This window comes from Parasteatoda tepidariorum, chromosome 3 (assembly GCF_043381705.1).
Source record: "Parasteatoda tepidariorum isolate YZ-2023 chromosome 3, CAS_Ptep_4.0, whole genome shotgun sequence".
Taxonomy (NCBI): domain Eukaryota; kingdom Metazoa; phylum Arthropoda; class Arachnida; order Araneae; family Theridiidae; genus Parasteatoda; species Parasteatoda tepidariorum.
In genome coordinates this window covers 78,216,646-78,240,675 of record NC_092206.1, presented here as the reverse complement: position 1 = coordinate 78,240,675, position 24,030 = coordinate 78,216,646, and the positions used below count along the sequence as shown (strand labels likewise).

Genomic DNA, 24,030 nt, shown 5'->3' with positions numbered 1-24,030 from the left:
AACCAGCGTTATATGGAGAGGTACTACCCTAGGACACCACTGCTCACTGTTAAAATGTTAAAGCACGTAGAACCATGGTTTAATGGGTTGGAATACATTTATTATGCATAAACCAGTCAACTTTGCTGCAACTTTTCGAACTGTATTAAAGTAACAAAAAAAAAAGCATTCCCGCAACAGCCCGCTATGGACCAGAGAGGTTATGGAGGTTACGGTTTCACAATTTCGTGACTAATGGCATGATTGTGACAATATTATTTACGTTGCTCATACTTTCCATGGATACGTAGCTTCAAGCCGCCAGTATTGATCACCAATCTTTCAGAATGATAGCTCAATGAACCAGATTCCCGAACTACTTAATATTTTTATTTTATTTTTATAAAACGATTCTGTGAGCCGCAATGGCTCAGGGGACAGAGCGCTAGCCCTCCATGAGGCGAACTGGGTTCGAATCTCAGTCGATACGATTTCCGCATCCGGCTTGCACCGACCACAGTGCTGACGTGAAATATCCTCAGTGGTAGACGGATCATGGGTTAAAGTCCCCTTGCCATCAGGCTAACCGTGGGAGGTTCTTCCTCTCCATGTAACGCAAATGCGGATTAACTCCATAAAAAGGTCTCCACGAAGGCAAATTTCTTCCAAGATTCGATCCAGGAGTTCCCTTGTCTTCTGGGTTGAGTTCAAAATTACAAGGTTGTGGAGTTGAACATTAGTAGTCGGTAAACTCATAAAATTGGGTCGGATGTTCAACCACGGTTACATAAAAAATAAATAAAAAAACAATTATGTGGTTAAATTTAAATATAAACATGCTTCAATCAATAACTTTTTAGAAGTTTGATAAAATATGCACAAAATCAATTGTTCAATTACGGTATTTTTCAACACTGAGCTAATTTTCTGCTAGTAAATCGTGTGTAAGAAAAGTTATACGAACTAATAAAACAATGACACATCTAAGTCTTTATTTGTAAAAAATAAGGAACGGTAGTGTACCCTTCATGTGTGAGAAAAGTTATACAAACTAATGACGCGTGTAAGTTTTTATTTATAAAATTAGGTAACGATATTATATATAACGATACTATTATATGCTTGTTGTAAGAAAAATTATACAAATTAAAACAAGTATTTCGCAATTAAGTTTTTATTTGTAAAATAAGTAACGATGCCATATGCTTCATGCGTAAAAAAAGTTGTACAAACTAAAACAATGTCGCATGTAAGTCTTTAATTGTAAAAATAAAGAACGATATTTTATGCTTCAATGCTAAAATGGAATCAGAAGCAGAGGAAACACAGTGTTAATAGTTAGAAGAAAAAAATTCTATAATAAAGCCAACATAGTTAGAAATTTTATTGGATGTCTTGTTCGGTCTTCCATCATAGGCGTTAGGGGTTAATGATCCATTTCATTCCATTCATTTAATGGGAACTATTATTTCACCTGCGTCTGTGTTTTCTCCAACTTTTGCACTGCAACAAACTTTTAGCAAATCTAAATGAACCCTGAAACAGGATATTTGCTTTGCTATCGATTTTCATTTCGCTAGAGTTGAATGTACTTAACAATCAAATTCGAAATGATTTAATTTTTTTTAAATTTAAAAAATTAATTTTGTTTTGAATTTCCTAGAAAAACTTTATTATTGCAACTAATTAGTTAATTTTTCGATGCACTTCTAATATTTTATTCATTGATTTTTATTCTTTAAAAATACATTCGTAAATAAAAAAAAAAATCGAAAAATCGATTTAAAAAAATCCTGTGTTTCTATTATCTGCTTATACAGGACCCGCACTAAGCGTTCGCCATCTCACCAGATTCGATAAAATTGTAAATTTAGGGAATAAAATTGCGTTCTTGGCGAAAGAATTTTTACAGAGGAAAGAAAAATATATTTAACTCGATCCTCAAAATTACATCAAAATGAATTTTTCTGAACATATCGGTATTTTTTTTTTATTCGAGTAGAGTAATTTTCGGTAGATGCGCCTCATAACCTATTAGAATTGAATCCAAATAATATAAGCCTGAAAGAAACTACCGGAGAATAGTTTTCAATGGAGAAAAAAATTAATCATAAAAAAATTTTAAGATTTGAATTTGGCGAAGACTTTCGAAAATTGGCGAATACTTTTGATATTTGGCTAATTTACTGGCTAATAATTAGAAACCCTGAGAGCGGGCCCTGCTACCTATTAAAAGTTATAATGATTAATTTCTTTTTTTTTTAAAAAAAAATGTATTTGTAACAAATTTCTTTTCATATAGTTTTTTTTTCAAAATTATCCTTAATTCCGAAATTTATCAACAAGAATTCCATTAAAATATTAAATCTCCTTTAATTTATAGAAAAGACTTAATGTTCTCGTTAAAACACTAAGATGTCGGGTAGCTCATAATTGTCCCGCAATTATGTTTTTTTTTCCTCCTCGAGGGCAAGCGGATATCCTTTGTTAAACCACATTTGGTTTTGTGAGGGTGAGCCTGTGGTTTCTAGATTACCTGTCATATAGAACAATTGGAAATAGCCTTTTACAGACGAGTTAAATATTAAAACCTTCCAATTACATTTTATAAAAGCAACACATTTCTTACTTCATAAATATTATTCGTAACAGATCAAAATGAATGTGAAAATTATCACTTCTGTTCCCTGTTCTTAGCCTTATAGATATTTGAAGTAAAATATCAGATACTTTGAAAATAAATTATTTTCAATATAAAAACAAAACAATAAATGTATTTTTTACTACATATTCTTGTTGCTATAAATTAAGGTTATGAGAAATATATAATGTATTTTTCATTAGCATTTTTATAATTTCACAATTCATCAGAAAAACGCTGTCCTTTAATTAAATTATCACTACTGCATCTTACTATAAATATTTGATAAATTGGCCAATAAACGTTCATATAATTGAACTATAGAAATGAATTATTTTTATGACTTCTTAATCTTCGTGTACAGGTGAAATGGGGGTAAGACTATAATTTGAAGTGTCCCTTTGATTATCGTCAAATTGGTCACCAAAATCAGCGATGCTGTTTTATTTATGATAACCAGTACAGAAATCTCTAAACTCAGTATATACTTTTCTTACTGCGCATATACGATAATATACATTTCTATTTTTATTTTAGTTGCTCGTTTATTTTGATTAAAAATGCATTTTATCTGGGTTATACTCATTAACGTTTCAATAATACTTTTTTTCAGCGTCATTTTATTTAATAGAACGTACCACATAAACACAATTGAGACCATAGAAAAAAATTATCAATTTTCACCGAATTAATTTAAGATAATTTAATCGGAGAATAAGCGTATTTCAGTAAAAATATATTTTAAAACTGTCCCACATTTAAATATATTTTTAGTGAAATATGCTTATTCTCCGATTTAAATAATCTCACATAACAGATAAACATTTTCTGAATCGGGCTTCTGATCCTCGACTGCACTAAGATCCACCGAGTACATGCGTTGGTGTTCTGTGCTTAGACGTACTTTCACCCTCGCGGTGCTCTCTCGTTAAACGAAAGGCGCACCTTCCAGACTTAAATCGTAAAAGGATAATGGCTGCTTGTCAAAGCGTAATTAGAAACAACAACATTTTCTGATATCAGGCCTCTGGTGTTCACGCATAGTTTTTTGTTTGAATTTTTGAATATTTCCGACAAATAGAAGAAGGGATATTCAACTCTTTCAAAATATTAATCAGGTGTGTTAAAGTTTTTTATACACTTATATTTAAATTTACACGTGTAGCATGCACCTACTCAATGTTATGCCCACACTCAACTAAAAAAATTTAAGTGCCTAAAAAAATCCCCCCAAAAAAGAAAAGGTTTTCATTAAAATGTCAGTCAGTCGTTGAAGCATAATCCTGAATTAATGTCAATAAATATTTACTGCATTACATTATTTATTTTAGCACCCTAATTAATAAGACTTATTAAAAAATTTAATGAAAGTCTTATTTGCTTTCTCCGAAAAAGTATTCCCACGTGGAGTCTAAATTATAAGTCCACCCACCTATACAGTTTATGATTTGACTTCTTGTGTGGGTTTTTTGATAGAAAGAGCGTTGAACCTTATTAAATGGCATTAATAAAAATATAGTAAGTAAAATCTTTTGTAGTGTGTGATAACTTAAAATAAATAATTATTTAATAAACTACTTGTTCATTATAGTTCATAATACATAATTATGGATTACGAGCCTAAAAAAATGGTGGGAAATTTTATTATAATAGAATTAGCAGAGAGAGAAGGGAGGAAAAAGTGAAAATGATAAATGAGAATACGAAACCAAATCCATCTTTATTTAATTTAAAAAGATTCGAAAATAAAAAATAAATTTTAATCTGGCATTTGATTTTGGGAAAATTGTTTATTAAGATTATCACTCGTTTCAAAAAGATTATCTAGCAATTTTGATCATTTTGAAAGGAAAAACCAATAACGCTTATTACTTTACTTGTAAACATGATGATCTGTATTTTTTTCAAAATTGCAAACAATTTAAGAAAATATTTCAAATATCTTAGAAATTTTTATTTTTCTTTATTTTTGTATCAATTTATTTTTTGAATAATAGAATACTTTAAAGACTATAAGCAATGATATGATTTTTAAAAAAATAATAAAGAGTAAAGTGAAAAACGGGAAAAGAGTTGCTTTCGCTGTAATTTCTGAAAAAAAATTTCAAAAATATCAAAGGTTTCGCCTGAAACCGAAAAAAGTTCGTTGAGAAAACCGGTTCACATGATGCATCTCATATATGAACTTTATCTTTATTTTTTACTATAGTAAACTTTTCTCAAGAAAAAGTTTACAACTAAAAAAATTAATACTCATAAAACATCTTAAAACAAAGGTCACTTTAATCAGACAACTTTCCAAAAAATTCACGCATGGTTACTTACATTGACTTTATACACCTACTAGTAAAAAATAGAAGGTAAACCTAAATTCTCACAGTTATTTACGGATATCTTTAGCTCTGAATAGCACTGCAGCGGATATAAAGGTTTCCTCTAAAATTCCCAGAATTATGGTCACAGTATGCTTTCTGACGACGGAATATAAGCCAGTGGTTCTTAACCATTTTATAACCAGAAACATTCAATACTTTTTCAATATTATTTTTTCTGTCATTAAAGTTCAAAATATAGAGAAAACACGGAAAAAATTACTTACAGAATAATGAAAATAGAAGAAGAAAATTATTAAAATAAAATAACATTATAAATAAAACAAAAAAAATTATAAGCAAATTTCAATAAAAATTCAGGAAAAAAAAAGAAGATATAATCTATTTATCAGCTCACACGATTATATCCGCAAAAATTTTATCCACATTTTTTTTATTTATTATGTTATTTTATTTTATATTATTTCAATACTTTTCTTCTTCTCTTTTCGCCATTCTGTAATTTCTTCCACGTTTTTTCTAGATTTTGAATTTATTTTATGAGTTCTATATACTTGCAGCTTATGCGCAGTAATTAAAACTTATTAATTTTCTTTATAGAGATATTGGGCCATGTTGTAATACATAATAATGACAGCGAATGTCCTCATTTTATCGCTATTGTATATATACATACATAGTAAAAAATAGGGCCACATTGTGGGCCCCCTATAAGGCCTATAGTTATTTCCTCTGGTAGACCAGTAGCCGGTAACATAATACGTGGTCCAATTTGAATATTATGAGTCAATATTAAGGTGAGATATTGGGCCATGTTGTAATACAGAATGTTGACATCAAATTTACTCATTTTAACGCTAATGTAATGTGACATTTCGCAAAACAGAATTAAAAAAAAGTTAGAAATTTTCATTTTGAAACTAAAAAAATATAAATAAATACAAATATATTATCGAGTATAACTAACTTTAAATACTGAAAATAGTGATTTTGCTTTTTTTTTTTTCTTCCACCAAACATAACAAAAAAGGAACTTTAACTTCGCTGATTTAAAGAGAAAATGATGAAACCGTTAATGAAGATTGATAAGAAAATAAACTTTCATATGTCTACTAACAGGTGAGAGGATACTGATCCGCTCTATAAATTTACCTGAAGAGATGACTTGCGATTCAGTAGTTTTCTCAATCAATCATTATTTTCCGTTTTATTTTATACATTTTACTATTACGGATGCATTTCGAATTGATGTATCTATCACAAAATGTCTTCTAGCTACAAATTCTTGTTTCATAATTCTCAAATCCTATTTCTTTTCTCTTTTTCTCGTTTCTTAGAATATTTATTTATCAAGAAGACTTCAGATAACAAAAATATTGGGCAGGTTTTTCAATAATAAAAAAATTAAAAGAAAATACTTTATTTCAATTTCACATTTTCATAAAAATCAGTTGTAAATGTAAATGACGGTTTAGGTATTAAATGAATAATCCCAAGAAAATGAAGAGGTGAGATATTATTTATTAAAAAACGATATTGGTTTCAAAAATATGCAGATGGAAATAAAAGTCGATATGTTTCAAGCGCTCGAAAATAGGTTCTCATTCTTTGGACATGAGAAGAAACAAAAATGATTTGAAATATAAAACGCAAAGCTGCCAACGAAAAATGGAAAACAAAATAATCTCCTTCATTTTTCCATTTTTCGTAGGCAACTTTGCTTTGTATATTTCAAATCACTTTTGTAATAATTATTATCGTTAATATTTATTATATTTAATAAATATTATAATAATTCATTATTAAGACTAACATAATCCTATCCCCATATCATAATATTTTGTACATGTTAAGCGCATTGTTCCATTAAATCAATTTAAAATAATTTAGAAAAAGTTTTACTCATTAAGTTATAATCTTAAAAAAACAATTTAGGTAAAATATAATTTAATTGCCAAACTTTGCAAATGACTATCTAATCAGTTAGTAGACTGTAATGCTATGTAACATGCTCACGAATAAAAAATATAAACATTACATCAAGGAAGATCTTCAGTTTGTTAAAAGTATAAATATCATCAGATACATTTTAACCAGAAATATGAACATTGTTTTCATAGGACAACCAGGAAATAATTTATTAACTTTTAAAAAACATGATTAATTCAATTGTATTGTTTTATAAATTATCGATAACTTGCTGTTTTTTAAGAATACGAGTCATTTGGACTTCATATTAATAATGAATACGATAGAAAATAATGACAGTATTCCTAAGTAAAATAGCCAAGTCAATTACCAGATAGAATAAAATTAAATACGAACCTTCCAGTAAATATTAACTCGTTAATTAAAAATAACACGTATCATTTTAAGCTATTCTTTTCATGCTGTTGAAAGATTGAAAATAACCACATATTACAGGATTAAATGCCTAACATTTGAAATACATGATTAAATTTGATTTCTTCTACCATCATCAAATCAATTTAATTTTTGCGAAATAAGCTATTCTTCTTAAATACCTTACTCAATAAATTTGCTATAAGAACGCAAATCATACACGAATTTTTATTGCTACTGAATAGGGAAAAAAATAACTGTGGCCCTTGCTAGATCTCGGGGGGTTTAAAATAAGGGAAAAAGCTTAGTGCCAAATATTTTATTAATATACATATAGCACACGGACAAACAAATATAAATTTAATTAATTAAGAAAAGGAGAAATAAGTATAAGGTCCATTCAGTTCGAAGTCTGAGCATTCACTGCCTTGTACATGGTGGCGCTGTTGTAGCTTAGTTATGCGGTTGCTACATAACATTATTTACGACTAAATATTTGTTATTTTAAACATGCGATAAGCCTTGACTTGTAATGCCAGTAGCAACTCAATTTAATTTTCCACAAATGGTTATTTAAATCGGTTTATTTTTATAAAGTAATACTAGTTACATTTTAACTAACTTTAATGTGAGTCATTTTAACACTATTGTTATTTGTTATTGAATAGAAGAAAAATAATTATATGTTTTAACAAAATATATCAATAGTTTTAAAAACGTGACAAACCTTCATTTAGACAAGAAAAATAAACTTATATTCTATAAAATGATGTGTTCATTTAAGTTGGTTTAATCATATTAGGAAAAAACAATGTATTTGAATCTATTGTAAAAGGAATTGCGAAACATAATAAGTAAAAAAAATCAATCCAACCATTGTTCTGTGATTTAGTACAAAAAGCAACTGCGCATTTGGAAAACGTCATTTAAATGAAAGACAAGGTGTTGAGAAAATATATGATATGTCATATTACAAAAATGAAAATTAGAATGAAAAAAGCAGAACTATACACATCCTTTAAAATAAATTAAGACGCATATCATACATAGATACAATACTGTTTTGCATTGTATATAACATAGTACTATTTAACTGTCCATTATATCCAAATGAAACAATAAATTAAAAATGACCATGAAAACTCAAGAAAATATTTTTCAGTCATTTCTAATGATTAAAAATAATTTGTTTAATGCTATTTCGTTATATTGCTATTACCAATATTAGTGTACATAGTAATTATTAAAAAAAAAACAATTAATACATACGTATGCCCATTACTAAAATTAATTAAGCATCATTGGCGCCAATAATAAAGAATTTTTTGCGGTTTTTCTAGATAAAGAAACACCTTTTCTCCAATAATTTAACTTTTTAGAATAAAACTTATTTTTTAATTCAATTTGTACTTATCACCAAAATTAATTAAGAAGTCATTGGCGTCAATAATACTATTGTACTTTTTTATGGTTTATATGCACGAAAAAAATAAATACCTTTCCTCCGTTAAATTATCATTTTAATACTGATTTTTTTTTATTTCAATTTGTACCTATTACCGAAATTAGTTAATTGTCATTTTCGAAAATAATTAGTAATGACATTTAATATCTTTATAATCATTTTTGACGAACGAACTAATACCGATACATATTTCGAAAGTCGTAAAAAATCGTCAAACAATTATTAACGCTAGTAATGTTTAATTAAATACTTCTGGTATTGCCATTATGAGTACACTGTAAAAACTTCAGGTTAAATTACGGTAAAAGGCACCGACACTCAACATGTTACGGAACAAAAAAAAAATCTGCTATACCGTAATTTTTACAGTAATAATTACTGTAAAATCACTGAATCACTACCTTAAAAAATATTACAGTAAAAATTACGATATGATATTTTGCAGCAAAAACTGATTTTACGGTAAAATACGCGAACGGATGATGCACCCAAAATGCCAGTACCTTGTAACGTAATTTGATTCGGAATTTTGTATACTGTAAACACTTCAGGTTAAATTCCGGTAAAAGGCACCGGCACTCAGGGTGTCGGTCTATACTTCATACTGTAAAATCTATTTTTACCGGAACATGTTACGGAACAAAAAAAATCTGCTATACCGTAATTTTTACAGCAATAATTACTATAAAATAACCGAATCGCTATCTTAAAAAATATTACAGTAAAAATTACGATATTATATTTCACAGCAAAAACGGATTTTACGGTAAAATATGCCGACGGATGATGCACCCAAAATGCCAGTACCTTGTAATGTAATTTGATTCGGAATTTTTTCCAGTGTACTCATAATGGCACAGATATAACACATTTCAACACTTTTACAAAATTTCATAAGATTTTGCGAATAATTTTATAACTCCTAAACACATGTTTTTGATTCCATATTAGATTATTAAATGACGCAACCCTAAAGATTAAATGTCACAAGAAACCATACAAACTCGGTGATGTGTGTCAAAACAAAAAAAAGAAAACCGTGAGATTAAATACGATCTTAAAAACTCAAGAGAACACGGGGCTTCACATTCCTTAATATTCAGATTCGGTGGCTGGCCAAATTGAATAACAGTCAGCACCCCCACATCTTTCTTTTCAGTTAAAATTGGAATCAGTAGCCGTGAAACAACAAATCAAACAAGATAATAGGCTCGCAATTTGAAGGGTTTGCTGTGAGAAATATTCGGTCAACTAATTCCCACTCAATTTCTATTTTTGCATTGTCTGATTTAGTTTGTATCTTTTTCAGTTGAAGAATTTTTCATAAAACATCAGATGGAATGCGGTGAAGTATTGATGGACTTGCGATATAAATGACCAAATTATTCTTCTGTTTCATTTTTGAGTATTTTATTTCCGATATTGTTGCAGCATAACTCAACCTTGAAACAAATGCTTAAAAAAATTAACTTAAAAAACAGAGAAACTCAAAGTCGAATTTAATGGTGTTATCACTTTATTTATTGTTTAATCCTTTTTGTTAAATAATCAATTATTAATAACTTTTATAAATTTAATACAGATTTTAAATGCATATAATTTTAACAACTATTACAAAAAACTTAAGATTATTCAGAAATGTGATTATATGCGCTCAAATAATCACATAAAAAATATTTATTTTTGTATGTGATTAAAACAGAGACAAAAATAAATACTTTTCTACCTGGCTGTTGTTGTTGTAGTTCATTTACGTCGCACTAGAGCTGCACAATGGGCTATTGGCGACTGTCTGGGAAACATCCCTGAGGATGAACCGAAGACTAGCAAAAAAAAATTAGAAATTCAACTATTATATAAGATCAAATTTATAAGGGCAAGTAAAAATATTTAATTTTTATGTATGTAAAAAATTCTTGCCCAAATTCTACACAATAACAAGTGTAAAAGTATTTTATAGCGACATAAAAAAAATGGAAAGAAAGACAAGAAATTCGGCTAAGCCAATGCAACTAAATTGAAATTTTTTTCTTCTTCTTTTTTTTTTTTTTTTNTTTTTTTTTTTTTTTTTTTTTTTTTTTTTTTTTTTTTTTTTTTTTTTTTTTTTTTTTTTTGCTGACGGATAAATCATGAATAGGTCAATACAATTACAATCGTAAATAAATTTTATAGTGAGAAAAAAAAATAATAAGATCAATACAAAAGTGTAATTAGAATTTAAAATAATTTTTATAGTAGTTAAAACAATCCCCCCAATACAACTACAAATGTAAATATTTTTTAAGTTTGTAAAAACTTAGGTATATAAGAAAATAGAAAGAAAACAATCCTTACAAGTCAATTATAACTGCATGTGTAATTTTTTTTCTACCAGCAAAATAATATCCAATGATAAAATACTTAGCTAAAAAATAGTTTATTCTCTACGTTTAACAATAATTTCCTTTTTATTTAATGATGATTAAGGAAAAATGTATTTAGTTGAACTGTTAAATATTTTCAACTCAATAATTCTAAAAAGAGGGGCAATTATTTTTAAAGGGGGCAATTTTATTTTTCATAACTTTCGCATCGTTCTAAAGCTAGTAATAATCATAATTAATAGGATAAAAGCTCTTATGTTTAAAAATACTTAAAAATAGTTTTCTAATAAAATTTTAAAAATTATTGCAATAAAAAATAATTATCTGACATTTACTCACTTATATCGTAATACTTAAATTATTCTTATCGAACAATCGTTCAAACTAATTTTAAAGTTTCATATCATTATCTTTTTACAGCAATATTTTTGAAATAACATCCGCTTATCTTTGGCAACATATAATACTTATTTGTTTTAAGAAATATGTTGGAATAAACCGCAAATGCAATCAAATAATACATCTAATATAAAATATAGATATTATTCTAAATGATATGTTTTAGAAACTCTTACTAATTAGTGATTGGTACAAATAAACAATGAGACAATGCTTCACGAAAAAAAGTTGTTCTACATTTAAAGATATAAATCAGCATCTACATTAAATAAATATATTTACAAAATATATCTTCGTACTTATATTGCAAAATAGTCTTAAATTTAGGGGATTGGATCAATTATTTCTTGCATTAAAAGATAATTAAGAACGTGATATTTTTAACTGTTCTCCTTTTTTAACCGTTACAAATTAAGAAGAGGACCATTGAGTAACCTCAACTATATTCGGCTTTGTTATATTTATTTATTTATCGATCACCTTCAATGAACAGCAGACCCAATTATGAGTTAAAGACTGCCAATGTTCAACTCCATAACTTTACAATTTTGAACACAATCCAGCAGACAAGGGAACTCTTAGATCAAGTATTGGGAGATATTTACCTTCGTGGAGGACTTTTTTTAATGAAACTGACCAACATTTGAGTTACACGACGAGGAAAATCTACGAGAACCTTCCAAGGTTAGCCTGACTGCAAGGGAACTCTAACCCATTATCTCGTCTGCCATTGAGGTCATTTTACGTCAGCATTGTGGTCAGTGCGATTAGGTTGCGGGATTGTTTTTAATATTTTTTTTTATTTTTTTATTTTTTTAAGACCATCGTTGAGCAGCTGACCCAATTTTAAGTCTACGACTACTCCGTAGCCTTGTAATTTTGAACCCTATCCAGAAGCCAAGAGAACTCCTGGATCATGTATTAGGAGAAATTCGCCTTTGTGCTCGACTTTTTGATGGAACTAACCCGCATTTGCGTTACATGGAGACGAAAACCATTAAGATCTCCCTACGGTTAGGCTTACCTCAAGGAGACTCTAACCCAAGATATGTCTATCTCTGAGGATATTTTATGTCCACTGTGGTCCGTGTGATCCGAGTGAGGAATTCGTATAAAACGTGGGTGACCTCATTGGGAGCTTGGTTTGCTAATTCAACCTATGAACAACTGGCCAGAAACCGCTCTAGAAAAAGGAATAAAATTTTTGTGTAGAAGGTATTTTAAAATGACCACACAAAAATAACTCAAAAACAAGAGTTCAGCTCTCACGGTTTTAGTTGCAGTGTTTCAAAATTTTTAATTGACAAAGCTTTTTTTTTTTTTCTAAATTGAAACGTGATTCTCACAGTAAAAAGTTTTAAAATGGTGCTGGAACTATAATATTGGAACTAATAGTAGCGAGACTAGACATGAATGAAGAGAGCAAGAAGAATCAAGCAAATCAAAGTGCGGTTTTCTATCTTTTATCGCCAGTAGAGATGAATCATTTTTCACACAGAGAAATTTATAAAATATTCTTCTTTTTCAACTCTGCCAAGCGTTGCCATTTTTTGTGCTAAACATGCCATTCAAACTCCATTTTAATGTTTTTATAGGGAGGATTACGTTTCCAAAGAAAAGTTATTTGAAAATTTCGAAATGTTGTAACCGTGAAAAGTGAGTAATCGTTTTTTACTGTATTTTTGAGCACATGCTTTATAGAACCTAAACATATTTTATTTCGTGCTATTGAACAGTATACTTTCCAAGAAAAAATATCATTGCTAACTTATTTTCTAATTACCCTGTATGGAACACAATAATAAAATATCAGTTTTTCGCTGATGTTTTATTATTGTGATATTCAGGTATTTGAGATATATGGCACAGAGTTGTTATAAAAAAAGTTATTGCTTTTTTAAACTTTTATTGAAAATCTTATTACTATTGTAATACAAAATGTTATTGAACTTAGCAGTCAATAAGCTAATAGATGTAACAAATTTTGAATCAGCTTATTGATTGTTTAGTATTTAGATGAACGAAACCATTATAATTTTTTTGGGTTGAAAATAAGAAGGGAAGTTTTAACTGGCTGGAATCTTAATTCAATATGATTTTTTGTAAACATTATTCCATTTTTAAATCCATTATAAAAATTAGTTTTTAAACCCTGTTTCGAATTTTTTGTAATTTTAAATTCATAAGATTCTACAAATATAAGGTTAAAGATCTGATAATAAAACATCTTGTTTTCCATATTATAAAACAATTTTTATTTTATACCGAGTTTGCATGAACAATTTGCTAATTGTAACCTAATTCTTGAAGGTGTAATATAAAAAAATTAAAAACAAATAAAAAAAATCTTTTCAGCAAGAATTCATAGAATATCGAAATATATTTTAAAGAATTAATATTTGAAGAAGTAGAAAAATATTTTAAACTTATTAAGGCTACACAGTACCCTAAAATTCGCAAAAATATGCAAAAAAATATTTTTGCATTTTTGGGTGGCTAATGTGGTTGGGAAGCAAATTGAAAAATTTTGCATCTGAGATCTAATTAGTTTTAGAGATATTAGGATTTTTCCGAGTTGTGTCAGACTCACAATTTGACAAGCGAGGGGGCGTGGTTAGTTTCGTTTTCTTTTAAATCTAATTTTAAAACTTTTTTTTTCAAAAAAAGACTTATTTTATTTCGATGATTATTAATTTTCACTTTCTCCAAAAGTTATCAAATTTCACTTTCACTTCTAGAAGCATTGTTGTTTATTTATGTTCGGTGTTTGATGGATGCGTTCTAAAGTTGTGTTTTTACTAAATTTTTATTTATAAAAAGTCTTTTTTAAGACTAATATTTTTTAATTTATAAATACATTCGTAACAGAATATTTGTTATACTTGATTGACTGAATATTTATATAATTATGCTAGCTATTTCTTTAATCCTATTGCTTTGTTTGTCTAAACCAATGTTACGTGTATTTTAGCCGATACAGGTTACATATAAATTTTAAATGTGAAAAAATATAATACTATTAATATTCAAGTAAATTAGTGTTTTTGGACCAGCAATAAGTTTGTTTATAATANTTTTGTGTAGAAGGTATTTTAAAATGACCACACAAAAATAACTCAAAAACAAGAGTTCAGCTCTCACGGTTTTAGTTGCAGTGTTCCGAAATTTTTAATTGACAAAGCTTTTTTTTTCTAAATTGAAACGTGATTCTCACAGTAAGAATTTTTAAAATGGTGTTGGAACTATAATATTAGCACTAATAGTAGCGAGACTAGACATAAATGAAGAGAGCAAGATGAATCAGGCAAATCAATATGCGTTTTTCCTTCTTTTATCATAGAGATGAATCAGTTTCACGCAGAGAAATTTATAAAATATTATTTTTTTCAACTCTGCCAACCGTTGCCCTTTTTTATGGGAAACATACCATTCCAACTACATTTTAATACTTTTATTAGGAGTATTACGTTTCTGTTATTTGAAAATTTCATTATTTTGTAACCGTGAAAAGTGAGTAATCGTTTTTTACTGTATTTTTAAGCACATGCTCTATAGCACCTAAACATATTTTATTTCGTGCTATTAAACAGTATACTTTCCAGGAAAAAGTATCATTGCACACTTATTTTCTAATCACCCTGTATAGAACAGAATAATAAAATATCAGTTTTCCGCTATTAGATATTTAAGAAATATAGCACAGATAAAAAAAGTTATTGCTTTTTTAAACCTTTATTGGAAATCTTATAACTATTATAATACAAATTGTCAATAAGTCAATGAACTTGACAATAAATAAGTTAATACATGTAACAAATTTTGCATCAGCTAATTGATTGTTTAGTATTACGATAAACGAAAACCATAATAATTTTTTTTTCTGGTTGAAAATATGAAGGGAAGTTTTAATTGGCTGGAATCTTAATTCAATCTGATTTTTTGCAAACATTATTCCATTTTTAAACCCATTATTAAAATTAGCTTTTAAACCCTTCTTTGAATTTTTTCTGATTTTAAATTCATAAGATTCTACAAATATATGGTTAAAGATCTGATTAGAGAACATCTTGTTTTCCATATTATAAAACAATTTTTACTTTATACCAAGTTTGCAGGAACAATTTGCTAATTGTAACCTAATTCTTTAAGGTGTAATGTAAAAAAATGTTAAAAAAAATTTTAAAAAATCATTTTAGCAAAAATTAATAGAATATCGAATTATATTTTAAAGAATTAATATTTGAAGAAGTAGAAAAATATTTTAAACTTATTAATACAATTTCTAATCTTTTAATACGATCTAAATATAGCAGCCATTTAAAAAAAAAGAAATAAAACCTTCCCACATTCTAATATAAAAGATGAAAACCAAAACAGATATCAAAAAGTAAGATCAATTTTTAGAATTCGAGGAAACGGAATGAAAAGAATATTTTTTCTTCTAAATCGATTCAAAGCCCACACACGTTTTCAGATGAAAACTAAGTTCAGAAGTTCCCAAACAAAATTGACCTTTTACTGTGAACTATCGCCCACTACGAAACGATCATCCTCCCACAAATAACCACCTTACATCTTGGGTGTGGTGGGATTTATTTATAGATCGAAAGCTTCGCAGATCGAAAAGGTTTGGCTCTCTTTATAAATTTTTGATGCGGCAACGAGCATAGTTCCTATTTACCGACAGCTATTATTGGAGAGATTTACGTTTAGTAATTAAGAAAACCTTGCTCTTGAAACCTTTGATTAGAGAAAACGCCCTTCTGTTTTCATAAAATTGTCTTTATCGATAATATCGAGTGAAAGCTGTGCCAAAATGCTTAAATGAATGTTTTATGAATGAATAATATTTTATAATTTCATCATTTATAATATTTTATAATTTCCCCATTTATAATATTTTATAATTTCACCATTTATAATATTTTAAAATTTCACCATTTTTAATATTTTATATTTTCACCATTTATAATATTTTATATTATAATATTTTAAAATTTCACCATTTATATTTTTTAATTTCACCATTTATAATAATACTTTATAATTTCACCATTTATAATATTTTACAATTTTACCAATTATAATATTTTATAATTTCACCATTCATAATATTTTATAGTTTCACCCTTTATAATATTTTATAATTTTGCCATAATATTTTATAATTTTGCCATAATATTTTATAATTTCCCCATGATAAGAAAAAAAAACTGCCATTATTTACATTGTACATTTTAAAATTCTACATTTTTTCTCAGAAACTATTCATCCTTTTTTATGCTCTTTTGTCATTTTTTATAAAATATTCACACTACTGGCAAAAAAAAAAAATGTTTAATCGTTGCTGTTTTGACCTTTTCAAGATTTCTCTTTCTTTCTTTACTTTTTTTCCAACATAAGAGTTTCACACTTTAATACTTGTGGTTGTATACACTTCATCAAGATTTTCTTGTGCCAGCACAAAATATTTACACTTGTAGTTGTATACACTAAGTCCTTCATCAATTTTTTTTTTCTGCGAGCACTGTATGAATAAATATCAGACTGTGTCTATAAACTATGATAACTTTTTATAAATTTGAATAAAGCAATAGCAATAAAGAACATAAAAACTAATATACACTTAAAAATATGTAGCATATTAAAATTTTTAAATTATTTTTTATAAACTTGCTGCTTTGTACCTTTTTATTATTTTAAACTTAATTAGGTTTTTGTAAAACGATTTACTAATTAATATCAAACTATTATTTTGATATTACTAATAAATACATCAAATAAAATTCCTTTCTTAAAAAATTTACGAATTGAAATTATCTAGCTATTTGTCCTAATTTTACTATCAGAACTTCGGATTTAGGATCAGTATTTGAACAAACAAACTCAAAAAGTTATTGACTGTTGGTCGATTTAGCAATCTTCCTTTATTTTTGAGCTCTGCAGTCTGTTTTTACTATATTTAAACTAATTTACTATTTTGATTTAATCGTTACGCAACATCTAATTACTTGTCATAATTTTTTTGTTGTTGTTGTGGTTGTTTATTACTTTTGGCTTAGACAAACTAAACTAAGTCCAGGGGACCATTGTAGCCTTTGCAGTAGGTATTCTGTTATGATTACATTAGAATCAGTAGCCTAGAGCTGCTATACTTTCACGTAGGGTTAGTATTTTTTGAACTTTAAAAATAGTATAATATTGGATTAATGTACTTTTACCACAGAAAGTGAAAGGTCCTGTTTCTATAATATCTCGAAATCAATTATTTGAGAGGAAAAAATATACTTTTCAGGTTTAAAATTTAATTATGAAAACTTGCAGACCTTTTATTTAAGGAACAAAAAATAACATTACTGTGAATTGAGGAAAGTAAAGGTTTTAAATAATACAAAAACTTTTAGAAATACAAATAAAAATGCAACTTAAAACATTATTTAACAATTTCTCACAAAGAATTATCTTTATTCGGTTTTAAGGTGAGTTTTCCTAATTTAGAATTCTTACCATTCTACTAAGTTTTACTTATCTAAATAGGTCAGCTGAGGCTATTAGGCGGCTTTCTTTAAAACTAGAATGATTCACGCTCACTTTTTTTGCATCACTTTTTCTCCCAGCATTCAAATCATTCTTTTCTTTTAAATCAGAAATTACTCTTTCTATTCAAATATTTATAAAAGAAAGAAAGCAATTATGCAAATTGTATACTGACTTAGAAATAATGTTCTTATTGCTAGGCGGAAGTATTGTTTTGTACCACACACCCACCAATGAAAAAAAAAGCTTATTAAGGATAGCAGCACCCTTTGGCTTTGTACAATAACCTCGTTTAACTTACTGCAGCCAGTAAAAAAAAAATCCCTATTGCCAAATGATGCAATATAACTTCTTCAGAAATGAGACAACCGCCAATTACAATATTATTTTACAAGCAAAGAATATATTTGAATGTAAATAAGTGAAGTAAGCTTATAAAAATTCTTAACTAGCCAAACCAAATAAATATGTCATTTTTTGTAACACTAAACGTAAATTAAGCTGGTGTATATGTGTTTATTTAAATTCTCGAAATCGAACTTATCCTTCCAAAGGTGTCTTTCGTAAAAGATAATAAAGAAAGAAAAAATAAAGCAAATAAATAAAACACAGTTTTAGAGCCTTAAGCTCGAAGTTAAGCTTTAACCTCAAACACGCAGAAAAGAATTCTGGTAAAATTACCGTACTGTATGCTAATGACAAAAGAATTCTGATAATAAAAATAAAATATAAGGTATTTAAACAAAATATAAGGTATTTAAACAAAATATAAGGTATTTAAACAAAATAATACGGTATTTAAACCATTCATTTGGTAAGTATTTACCGGGAATTCTGGTATTCAAAACTGTAGTTCATATTACCATATATTTGCTATGAAATACAAAATTGAAAAGTAAACTGAATCAAACTGATGGTTATAACGCCATGCTGTAAGATTTGATGATTAAATTAGCAAATTTAACTTCATTTACCAAATTTTATCTCATATTATAAAACCATATTTTATTTTTTATTTTATCATAATCATTCCTAAAGCGCTTCGGCAAAAATTACGGCGTTTTTTGAAGTTCTCATAGAGGCAGAAAAACGGTACATTTTGCCATGTTCAGATAGTTTTGATTAATTTTTTTTTCTTAGTGAACTTATTTATAGAATTTTTGTATAAAATAATTGCCTGGCCTTTAAAACGGACTATTTTAAATTTATTATCGTTAGTTCAGGGAGATTTTTCAGCCAAAATAAAAATCATTAAAAATTAAAGCATAATTTGTGTGATTTTTTGTATATTTTTAAACTTAAAATCAAAGTGTTGGATTAATATTTGAAATATTAAAAAAAACATTAGGTCACATACTCTTTTTATTTTCATTAAACTGCAGCTTTTCTCCATCAGCGAGAATTGTTGATCAGATCAGAGGACACTATTGTTAGAAATGGGCAGAATATAACAGCTTTAAAAAACTGTTACAAGCTCATTGCAGTCATAAGAAAACCTATTATCTGTTAATCAGCTTCACTTCATATTTCTAAATAGCAGCGTTATTCTTTATATTAACTCTTATTCATGTAAAAATTTAAAATAGAAGAAAGAAAAGTAATTTTAAATGCGTACAGTGCCGGTTAAAAGAATATTTACATTATTCGTTGCATTGATTTTTCAAAAAAATAAAAAATTTTGAGAAATTGTGACTAAAAAAATTTTTTCTAAGAAAACCCTTTTTTGTGTGTGGTCGAAATAGGTATTTTTATAAATATTTCACGGATCCTTTTTTTCAACTGATATTTGTGGAGTATAATTTAAAAATGCCTAATAATAACAACAACAAATTTTACAAAAGTAAACGTAAACTTTGCAAACTACTTTTTTTTTATTTCCAATGAGCTGCGCAATTGGTCTTGCCGATGAGCAGACCTAGTGCGTTCTCCAGAGTTGGTATCCACTCTTTCAGGACCACCACAATGGGTGAGATACCGTTGGTCATGTTAATTTGGACGTCTAGTTTCTGCCACACTAGATGGCAGCACCGAGACTCTATTTGGATGCTAAAGTGCACTAGGAATTTAATTTTGCCGGAAATGCCAAGAGCCAATGAGGCACTCCAGGGATCTTTTACATGCCGCATAATCATACGACATGGCCGCTGAGGATTTTCTGCATCCCGAAAATCCGGTGTCTGGGCCGGGGGATCGAACCCGCAGACTTGGGCTCAGAAGGCCGACGACAAACCAACTGCGCCACCCAGCCACAAGCAAACTACTTATGCTGAGAAAAAAAAGTATTAACAAAACTGCCAAAATATGTTAAAATGCATCGTGTTTCTTGATTATTTTTACCGAAACGTGATGATTAATGATGGTGATGATTTTTGTAAAATTAAAAATAAAATATAGTTTTATAATTTGTGATAAACTTTGATAAGTGTGGTGAATTTTGGTAATTTCACCGCGATACCATTTCTTCGGTTCGATATACTTTTCACTTTTGTGTTCCTTACTACATGTATGGTAATAGGAACAATAATATGAAGACCAGAATTTCCGGTAAAGCGTAACCATATGAACGGAAAAATTACCAAATGAATTGATGAAATACGGTATATTTTAATTTTATTAACCAAAATTGAGTGTTTTTTTTTTTTACCAGAAATGTCATTACATGCAAAGCACTAATTTTACCAGAATTTATATCGCTGTGTAATATAAACAGGTATAAACATTCTTTTAAAATTGTCAAAATACGCTCAGAATCAATACAAATTCAATTCACGTTTAGAGGAGATATTTTAATATCTAAAATATGGCTCTATAATATTTTTTCGGATGGTTACAAGAAAAATAAGTTAATCTTTTGAGGTTCGTAAGGAGTTCATATTTATATCATTGAACAATAACTTAGAACAATATTTATTTGTTCAAAACAATCATTTTAAAAATGTCGTATAATTATTTAAGATTACCAAAATTAGTTTGAGAACGATTATTAACTAGTTCTGGCCTATGCGTTTATTTTGTTAAAAGGTAGGCGCACAGAACTCATTGAACGCAGATAACTCTAAAAACATTACAAAGTTTTTTTTAATGTAATGAAGAAATTACAACTTTCCAATAGCCTGAGAAACATTTGCTGTATATTACCTTTAAAATACTTCATTTTTCCGGAAAATTTAATTCTTCAAATTTCTTAATGCTATTCTTTACTTAACGCTATGAACTGCAGTATTATACTTGTTTAAATAACTTTTATGTAGAGTCTAAAAAAAAGCTTTAAAATAAAAAACGGATCTCTCACAAAATACTTTCCCGCGGAAATATTTTAATGTAAGTTAGAACAGTACTGATGTAACTTTTTTCCACATTAAAATACAAACTCAAGTTTTAAAAATGCTATAAAAAGTATCTCCCTAACATCTCTATTAAAACGGAATTCTCAAAGTTTTGCTCCATTTCGCAAAATAAAGTGATCATTGTGAATGCCCACTGAAATCTCAATAAAAGTAGGCCACATAAATCTATGCAACATCAGAAAATAATGAACCTCAAAATGATACGGAATTGATATATCATTGGAGGTCATTAAACTCCGGGATATCAAATTACATGGAAGCTTTTGTTTTCAATGTAAAATGATGAGTTCTTATTTATATTAATTATCTAGTTATATTTATGAATAATATTGATTCATTCAGGATGCTGCTGATGCGTTTCTTAATGGGAAGAAAAGAAAAAAAAGTCGCCTGACGAAAAGACACACAGTCTACTCTCGATTATTCACGTAAGAATTATCCGGTTTGCGGATTTTCTGTGCTTCACTTACACTTATTTAAAGTCTCGATGTAAAGAGAAAAAATAGGAATTTAACTATTACTTAACAGGGAATAAAGGTTTAAAATTAGATATGTTTTGTTTTTGCTGAGCAAAGAGAATAGAATAGAAGTGCAATTATCATACAAAATCGTCAGCGTGATTTTTATAAAAAGAAAATGATAGAAAATGTTTTGCACGATAAGTAAAAAATCGTCTGAACGGTAACAAAATTAAATCGTTTGCACAATTTCGATTTAAAAAAATCAGTCATAAGATAATACATCAAGATAATGAGACGCACGTGAACTAAATGAACTGTAAATAATAATTTTATAACAATAACGATTCCTTAACATTTTGCGCAATCAATTTATTTTAAACAAGCAAGCTCCTTTGGGAGACCAGGTAGCCCGCGTTTCACTTATATTTTCGGGTAGAAGGCAAATGAGTTATCAAACTGATTTCTTCTTCATTCCCTTGCGTTTCGAATGAAATAGATTAGAATTGAATGGATTCAAATATAATGCAATGAAATGATACAAAACCAAATATAAGAAAATGGAAGTGAATAAATTGGAATAATACCGAACTAAATTGAATAGGTTCAACCCAAAATAATGGATTTGAACCATAGAAAACAACCAAATAGAATAGGGGATGGAATATCAAACCACGTGAAACAGAACAGAGTTAAATGAAAAATTAATAAAGGAACGGACAAATGAAATTAACCAATTATTATTGAATGACACTAAATTGAATGGAATTGTACATAAAGGAACAGATTGAGCAAAATAAAATCAATCTTCTCCCTATCCAACTCACTTCAGTTCTAAAAAACAAATCATTTTATTTTAATTCATAATTTCAAGCATTTATAAATAAAAATATGACATACGATTCAACTAAGGAATGAAATATAATTCAACTTGATTTATTTCAGTAAATTTAATTCCTATATTTTAGTATAGCCTAGATTAATTCAATTTTTGAGGCAACAAAAAGAGTTCTGTTTTCCTAACTTTACTTATCATACTTATAAACTAAAACAAAACAGAAAATTATAATAACATAAACCTGAGCATAATTATAAATACGAAATATCGAAAATCAATATTTATCACCCACATCAAATACGAATTCTTCAACTTTTATAGAGTAACTCACTGTGAAAACTATTTTTACAATCCAATAAAACCCAACAAGGATCATCACAAATTCTACTATGACCACTCATTTCTTACTGGCCCTAGCAACTCGTGAACTTCGTATTTCCTTCAACTATAAAAATAAGACTCCCAGTAACTATATATAGCACAAAATCGTTACCCAGCAAACGAAGGTGCAACACTAACTCATTAAAACAATGCGCAAATTCTTTTATAGGCCAAAAGAAAGGTGATATCTTCTTTTTTAATGAAGGGTGAAAGTCATAGCTATCGACTCCATGTGATAAGCCACCACACCCATATGGTAGTGTTTTTATAGTGATATTGAGATAACAAATGGACTGAAAAGGTAATGATAACAGTGTCTTGTTTAGGGGAATGATAAAGTGGCGAAAGTTGCTTAAAATAAAGGTCACTGAAATTAAAGATTCAAACAGAGATGTAAGAATAGAACTCGTTGAGGTATATTAATCATTGTGTTTATGTGATGCGTATGTAGAAATGTTACTTTGACTGTATTTTATGACGATTTGTTCCGTTTGCTTCTGTTTATTTATTCAAGAAATAAGGTGAAAGCGTGAATCTGCTTGTGTGGGAACAAAGGAAAAGTTGATGGTAAAATTAAAAGAAATAGAAAATGACCATGAAGTTTCACTGATATCTCGAGATTCGTGAGAAATACTGAAAAAATTGATACGTTGGAAAATGATATAAAAGAGTTTTTTCACAAAAATAACAATCAGACAAAAAAAAATTTTAAATAGTGATCTTTGAAGAAAGAATATTATGTATGTAGATATAACAAGTAAAATGATTTACCGTATCCCACAGAAATGTCTCGTCACGATCATGAATTTTACAATCTAAATCATTTACCGCTTTAGTAAAAGATGTTTGAAAAGTGCAGAGTACCATTGCTAATATTAATTTCACTTTTGAAATCCAAAAATTCGAAATTAACTTTTCCTTAAAAAATATTTTTTGAATCAAGTAA

At 28.1% G+C, this 24,030-nt stretch overlaps 1 protein-coding gene across 2 annotated transcripts in view; it reads right to left on the bottom strand.

The window, feature by feature from the left end:
• The window catches only part of LOC107441233 (uro-adherence factor A), a 127,418-nt gene that overhangs the window by 79,999 nt on the left and 23,389 nt on the right, over nt 1-24,030 (bottom strand). Inside the window, exon 2 of one of the 2 annotated variants that reach the window (XM_071178875.1) lies at nt 12,548-12,706. The exons of the other annotated variant lie outside the window; for it this stretch is intronic. The gene's annotated coding sequence lies outside the window, so the exon portion shown is untranslated. The remainder of the gene's footprint in view (nt 1-12,547; nt 12,707-24,030) is intronic. 2 annotated transcript variants of the gene reach the window in all.